Below are 8,340 nucleotides of genomic sequence, written 5' to 3'. Positions count from 1 at the left end.
CGTGGGACTAAAATAATATATAGTGCATTGTTTGTAAAAATATATTGTTTGTTTACAAAAATAACCCTCACTTTAGTTAATTATTTTTATGTTTATATTTATATGATATTTGTTTGTATTTATATGATCCCCCCCCCCCATCAAATTAGAAATTCATATGTCTCTTTTACATAGCTAGAAATTCATATGTCTCTTTTCCCATCAATATATTGTTTGTATTTATATATATATTTTTTTCTTTTTTCCATTCGTAACTGTGGTCATTGGTTCTCATCGCCTATCTCAGTTGGTGTGTTGAGTCCATGATTCAGCATATCAATTTAGTAGATATCAAGAGCCTAGCAGCAGCAAACAGAAGCGGCATAAATTTTACGGCACTATATATATAATCTATATCTATAATCTATAATCTATAATCTATAATCTATATCTATAATATATTAAAAATGTAAAGACCCTTAGAAAAGTGATTTGAACTTTTTGCCCTTCATTAAAAGATTGTCCTTTAGATAAAAGTATCTTTTTACTATTTACCTAATAATATTTAATTAATTTTAGGACTTCAAACCCAACTAAAATCGAATCCCCCCCCTCCCCTTTCTTTGTTAGGACTACGTGTGTGTATATATATATATATATATTTTAAAATGAACTATATTTTGTATTAAATAAAAGGAAAGTAAAAGTCTATCAAAAACTAAAAAAGGTTAAAAAAGATCACTCTTATTTGTGTTAGTTTAGTTTATTTGGAATTTAAAATATTCTATTATTGATAAATAATTAATGAAAACAGTAAAAATCAATCATATTTATATAATTTCTTTATTGAAGAAAAAAGTTTTGAACTTCTATAAATTGAGAATTCTTTTAGAAAAATACAATAATATCTAATATGAACATATGGAACAAGATATATTTATTTTTGTTCTTAAATGATTCTTTATTATTTGATTTGAATTTTCTTCTTTATTTTTGGTCGCCAAGATACGTCAAATAAATATATTTTTGTAATATTTAATTTACTTAGATGCAGTTTTATTTTGTTCAATTTTATAGGTATCTTGAAGATGAATGATGATTATGATTATGATGATATAGACAATTAATGATCAAAATTTTGAGTCATAAAAAATATTATGATTATTTTTTCTTTCTAAAACACCAACCGTAATTTAAGGGGTTGTCAATATATTTTACACCTACCTCATTTGTATCTTTGATATTTACAACTACTATATATCTAATTAAATAAATTCTCTTACTATTTGAATAAATATCGTATTTAGCGTAGCGTTTAAATTCATTATAGTGAGGTACACGCGCGAGGCGCGTACACCTAAACTAGGTTTTATATATATATATATATATATATATATATAACTTTAGGGGGGGGGGGTTTTGTCATTTATAATTTTATCCAAGGATAAATTAACTTGGGATAACTTATACCACCGAATATGTGGTATAACTTATCCCAGGATTATTATTAATCCCAGAATAAGTTATCCCGAGTATTGCCAACCAAACAATGTATAAAAAAATTTATCCCGAGACTATTTTTTTATCCTGAAATAATTTACCTTAGTACCTCATACCAAACGACCCCTAAGTATTGTTCAAAAATATATGTGCAAATCTATAAAAAAAACATATGCATATATAAGCATAAATGGAAAATACATATGCATTAGACATAGATACATATGCAAAAACTGGAACAACAGAAGTTAATAAAGACATATTGCTAACATTTACATAAACAAACCACCAAAATATTCTATTTGAAAAGTTTAAACATCAAAAATCTAAATATATATCTAAACTGTACCATGTAAAACATTTAAATGTCAAAACGATTTAGTAAAATACATATGCGTTAGTAAAACATGTTTGCATATAAATAACAAGAATCCATACATATTTCTGAAAAATGTATTTGGATTAGACATAAATACATATGCAAACTGGAATGAACATATGTATTATTCATAAAGACAAAAATACATATATGAACATATTGTCCATAAAATGTAAGATTAGAACTAAAAAAATACATATCTATACTGTAATAAATATAAATTTTACAGTACCAAATACAAATACATATCTACATTGTAGCAAATACAAATCTTAGCAGTACCAAATACAAATATAAATACAAATCTTATCATTACAAAATACAAATACATATCTATACAGTAAAAATTACATATTATAGAAATCTCGTCCGAATCTATTGATCCACAGCTATCACATCATCGAAAAATTCATAAAAATTGGCTAAGACCAGATCTGTTAAATTAGCGAATCATCGAATAAAATTTAACCCCTGTAATTGATTTTGGCTAATACTCGTTGGTAAAACATCATTACTGTCGCTGCTGATCATCGTCACGGTGCAATTTGCCAGATAGACCCTCCCCCCCATTGAAAATCTATCGAAAAATGCCTTGCAAGAAACAAGCATATACCATGTCCCTAGTCTCCGAACATGACAACAAAGAGGAATGGGGAAGTTACTATTGTGAAAACACCAGGATTTACTTCTTGATATTTTGCAATCCTATAATGAACCACAAATTAGAGAATCTCTAAGGAAGTGTAGATACAACAGTACTCCCGTCAAAATAGTAAAAAAGCAAAATATTTTTCAGCAAGAGACCACTTGAAAATGACTTTCGCTCATGGTCACGGTAATAAAGATGAGGAAATCATGTTAATAGAACAAGAAATGTTGAAAACTGGATGTCATAACCTATGAGGCAGTCTCATGGATAAGCAATCAGAGGAAACCAGTTAAACTCTTCTTTTGTAGGCAACAATAATCTATGTGTTTATCAAAAATATGTTAAACCGGCGAGTCCATTCGAAGCCACCAGCCCATCCATCGCCGGGAGCAGCATTCCTTGACTGGAAAAACACCAAAAAAATCACAAAACATCAAAAAAAGAAGAAGAAGAAAGCAATACGAAAAAAATAAAAAAATATAAATTATGTGAAAAGATGAGATGCAAATATTATGGAGCATACTGTTTATCAAAATATTGAGAGATAAAAGTAAAAATTGAAAAAAAAAAATAGAAGATGCGGTTAATTGGAGAGAGAAGTGAATATTGCATGAAAAAGGGAAAAAGACAAACTAATGGAGAAATACACGCTCCTCTCTAAAAAGAGGATAAAGTATTGCTACTTTTGCTATAAGTTGTAATTTTGAAATAATATTGCTATTTATTATAATTTTAGTCTTAGATATGCTAGTTTCTGTTATTTTTCCAATTAGAATTATTTCAAGGAAATTCTTTTAAGATATATTACATTTGGTCTTGTTCTTCAAAATGATTTTGAAAATCAAGATGGTGAAACTTTTGATGTGCAAATTTGGTATATCCCCTACAAAATTGAAAACACACCCCTATACTTTTAAATATTTGCTGAAAATAGTATTGCATATAATTTCTTATTATTAAATGTGAAGTGATTGAGCACACCACCACAGTTGAAACAAAAACAATTGATGATGGTCTTACACTTTGTCTTGTTAAAATGATGGTCTTATGTTCCTCCACTGATGCGTGAATAAAGTGCAGTGTTGCAAGCAAAGTGAGAGTTGAGTTATACTTTTAATCTAATTTATATGCTTTATAGGTGGTGTATTGCTCTGCAAAATACATTTGATGATTGGATGTATATAAGTGTGGAGTGGTGTTGTTCCTATGAAATTGTGTCAAATTTCTGGATCACTCATGAATATCAGGACACACGCATGACCTCGTAGTACAAAATCATGATAACGACAAAGATTGTGCAGGTATAATGTGATAGAATAAGACCATGAACTTACAAAATAACTACTAGTTCATATAAGTTCTAATATTCATCAATTGTTACGTAACTTTAAAATTATTTTATATATGTCTGATTCATAATCTATGCAACATCAGTTCGATGTATTTTACTCATATGTGAAAACCCAACAAAGTTTCATACTACATTATATTTCTTATTATTCTTTTAAAATATATCGGGGATTATTGGATATTTCAAAAATAATACTATTATTTCTTGAATAAATTGTCATTTTATGGTAATATTAAAATTTATAATAAATAATTAATTTTGGTCAAAAATTGATTATTGCTAGCGTTCTTCCTTAATAAATTTGCCTTCTTCGATATGTCTTAATGGCTTTGACTTTATGGTCAATTTATGGACTTGAAAACGATTTTGACGTTGGCAAGACTTGGCTTTCCTATATATTTATATGTTGCTACTATTCTTAGAGGGAGGAGTGAAAAACATAGAGAACATTTTTCTTTTCTTCTTCTTATCTTTTTTTTTTTTTGTTAATTTTTGTTAGATTCTGACTCCTAATTTATACTGAAAGAGCTTGTTGAATCTTCAGGATACACCATACAGGGTGAAATATATTTCGGACAGTCAATAGCCATGACTCAGGCTATGAGAATTCCCTACAACTGTTCTTGAAGTATTTTCTGAAAATTTTTGTTCCTTTTACCTTGTGATTGTACGAGTTTCTATCCCCAAGTGATTTCTTATGAGATTAAGAAAACTTTAGATATTAAAGTTACTAGTATTTCATACCCGCGCGTTGCACGAAATATTAAGGAATTTATAATGATTGCAAATATTAACATGACTTATTTACATAATAACTTATATTTTTGTAAAAAGAATTCAATTGATACATAATAACTTATATTTGTTGTAAAAAGCCTTCAATTGATATCATGCTTTTCAATGTAGTGTACTTAGTAATATATATATTAGACCAAAGAAAATTAATAAATACTTGTTTAATGTCACTGAGACTTAAACTTAGATTGATGACCAAACAGAGAATAATTTCTTGAGAAAAATAAAATGCAAGAATAAATGTATCACATAAATTTCAAAAGGAAACGATTCATCAAAAGATTAAAGCAAATAGAAAAATTGGTGATGATATAATTAATAAACAAACTAATAAAGAACGTATTGAAGACATCTACTCCTTAAGCCTGAACGTATTGAAGACATCTACTCCTTAAGCCTCTACATTTAAGTAAAGAGAAAAACATAGTAGTGTTAACGATGTGTAACTCGATTAACACAATTATCCTCAACAAAACAATACTTGTGAGAACTTTTGTTGTCGTCCTCACCCTCTTTGGGTCATCCCATTTATTCGTACTGCATAAAAAAACCCAGAGATTTCAAATAAGCTTGAGTTTGTTCCTAGCCATATGGCTGAGCAGACCATACGTGGAAATGTTGATATCAGAAGTCTTAATATAATATTTAGCTTGACTGCGGGATATGGCCTTCACAGAGTCCCGGATAGGAGGAGCCTTTGGACTGACCTTCACATATACATAGCCAGAGTCATGGACCATGAATTACTATGGAAAACTTTAATGGTACAGCTAATGTTGAGCAGACTAATAGGCAACCCAGTTCCAGAATGAGAAATTGAAGATTTCAGACTAAAAATTTCTTAATTAAGACCCAAAAATAGGAAAGTCTTAAATGACATCTGAATTATATATAGCATATCTTTTGTTTTGTTTTTTAGAGGAAAGGGAGAAACCGTTAAGAGGCATAAAATAATAGTCTGTGTGCATGATTACGTGGATGGTGGAACATATTGAGCACATTTATGAAAAATCCAACATTTTCATTACTTCTTTAACATATTTTTGTCCTTAAGTATACGAAGCCACTTATGTCAAAACTCATTATCCAAAAGAACTTCATAAGCAGCAACGCAAAACACTTTGGTAAAGTATCAATATTGGTAATCCAGCTAGTAAAAGAAAGTGAAATAGAAGCATGACAACTTCTGATTAAAAATTGGTTGGCTCATACCAGCGTTGTCGCATCACTCGAACATTTCAAGAGAGAATGAGGGGCAATATTCTTTAACTCATCACGGAACCTTGCTGCATCCTGGGAAGGCATAGAGAAAGAGCAGGCCAGAAAGGGTGAAACTCAGATGATGAGTGGCTTCAAATAATCAATGGATAGCTGATGTAGCACTACTAAGGAGATGAGGAAGTTTATAGCATTCTAACTCAGCACATTTAATCCTTGGGATTTTCAAAAGAAATAATAGTTACGCTTCAGGAAATTATAATGCGTTATGATGATCAATAATGTCACATACTTAAATAAATGCAAAAAATAAAATATGGAATTGACCTGTAAACTCAAATGTGTGCCATGATATTAAAACAATAAAGCATTACAGTACAACAAAATTTGATTGAGCTTTTGATGCCTTATAAGTTGTGTCTTTGTTCATCCAGTTAGAACTTGCATAAACTTTCTAACTTTGAAAACATGTAAGAGAAGGGACCTCAGTTTACTGGTGTTAAATTTCATGATAAAGTAGGTATGCGAAAAGCCTTTTTATCAGCCTTTTTACTGATGAAAACAAATTTTCATTTACAATACAATTTTAGAGGGGGTAAGAACAATCAGTTGACTTCAAATTTTAACCCTTACCTTTAGTATGCATACAAATATAAGAATTTACATAAAAATGTCTTTTATTTTAACATCTCATTCCTGCATGTTACTGTGAATAGGGTATTATAAAAGAATTTACGTACATGTTAATGTCTTTTGTTTTATAAAAGATGAGGATATATTTACCTGCATGTTAATGTCTTCACTTGGTGAATATGTTATGGAACTGCAACATAAATCTAAAGTAAGCCAAATTTTGTTAAACTCATAATCCCCGTGAGAATATATTCCCTGTAGTCTGATGTAAAATTTCCTACCCTGTGAGAACATTTCTTATTTAGACGAAAAAAATTGAGATGATTGCTGTAAATTTCAACACAAACAAAACCTGTCAAATTCAATTTCGATCCAAACTGAAGTAACTCAGAGCTTATGTTTCTTTATTTTTGTTGCTCTATCTTATGAAAACAATTTCGATGTCAAAATTATAACTAACTTGGATTAATCAAACTTATGCCGATAGTAAAATTTAAATTCACAAATAAGTTTACACAATAGAAATTTAAGCTTCAGAAAAGTAAGGAATCTTCACTTTACATCAGAAAGTTTAATATTAGACATATAGATAGACAGATTAGAACAAACTGTATTGTCAGCTGTAAGGTATATATAAATTATGATGTGAAATTTTTTTTAATGGATAACAAAACACAAACATAACAATGTTATCATTTACACTATTGCACATGAAGACCATTTTTCGTTTTCCTTGAAAACACAGTGTAAAACTTTATAATAGTGTTTAAAACCTTATTATTGGACATGAGCAAGTGATATTAAGTAATAATATCATTTTGAAATTCATAGTCATGAATAAAATCATTATTATCAATATGAAGCTTCGATAGACCAACAAACCAAACGCTGTATTACTTCAATTATATGTTGTACTACACATGTACTTAAAATCCACATAGCACCACACCGTATATAAACAAAATCAGTTAATGATCAGCTTCGCTAACACATACTGTGGTTATCAAATTATGCCTCTTTGATGCTTCAGAACGAAAGTCACATAATCACCAGTTAGACATGTAAATAGAGTAATAAAATATCCATGGATTTGCTGGAGATACTGATGTCGAGACGAACCTTCTTCAGCAAATAGAAGATGTAGATATTGTATGAAGAGTTATGCCTCTTTGATGCTTCAGAACAAAAGCCACATAATCGTTAGTTAGATATATTTTAATTTCTTTTGAACTACTAAAAAAACTGCCAAGTAAAGAAGAAGAATAGTTGTTCATAATAATTTTTTTACTATACTCATGTAATTCAAAATTAACCAAATAAAATACAAAGTAATAGAGAGCACCTCACCCAAAATGCTAATATTGACAGAAGGATGAATTGGCTAGACCAATTTCTTCCCAATTTCTATTCCCCACTAAACCCAATTCTGCTTTGCTAAAAAAGTATATGAAATTGAACCACAAAATTAATTTTTTGGGGAAAACCTAATGAGTTTTCGGAGAACAAAAAAGAAAATGTGGAAAAAAGATTAACTTTTTGGGAAATCAACGGAGAGTTTTGCCTTGTCTATGAGTGGAAGAGAGATTTTCTTCAAATAGATATACTTATATTAGTTGTCTATAAATCTGTGAAAGTTTTAAACTAACAGTTTTCTTTTTAGATCTCAACACTTAATTTCACAAGAATTTTTTTAAATTATTTAATATTAATTTTTGTGATGCTGACATGTGGCATTTTTGCCTCTCCTATTATATATATATAGAAGATATAGATATAGATGTTGTCAAAAAGTACCACGATTGAAGAACTTAAAAAAGCTTACAATTTACTTAGTTT

General features: G+C 29.2%; 1 long non-coding RNA gene across 2 annotated transcripts; it reads right to left on the bottom strand.

Moving 5' to 3' along the window:
* Positions 1 to 4,954: 4,954 nt before the first annotated feature.
* On the bottom strand, positions 4,955 to 8,087 carry LOC107854750. 2 transcript variants are annotated; one of them, XR_001670096.2, is made up of 5 exons: positions 7,852 to 8,087; positions 7,624 to 7,679; positions 6,655 to 6,786; positions 5,866 to 5,946; positions 4,955 to 5,360 (listed from the first exon to the last, which is right to left on the bottom strand). It is a non-coding gene; the product is annotated as an uncharacterized LOC107854750 (long non-coding RNA). The 2 variants fall into 2 exon arrangements; XR_007045174.1 differs by having other exon boundaries at positions 4,955 to 5,355.
* Between the last annotated feature and the right edge of the window lie 253 nt (positions 8,088 to 8,340).

Source organism: Capsicum annuum, chromosome 9 (genome assembly GCF_002878395.1).
Source record: "Capsicum annuum cultivar UCD-10X-F1 chromosome 9, UCD10Xv1.1, whole genome shotgun sequence".
Taxonomy (NCBI): Eukaryota; Viridiplantae; Streptophyta; class Magnoliopsida; order Solanales; family Solanaceae; genus Capsicum; species Capsicum annuum.
Note: the sequence above shows the minus strand (reverse complement) of the source record. Positions and strands in the feature narration are given on the sequence as shown.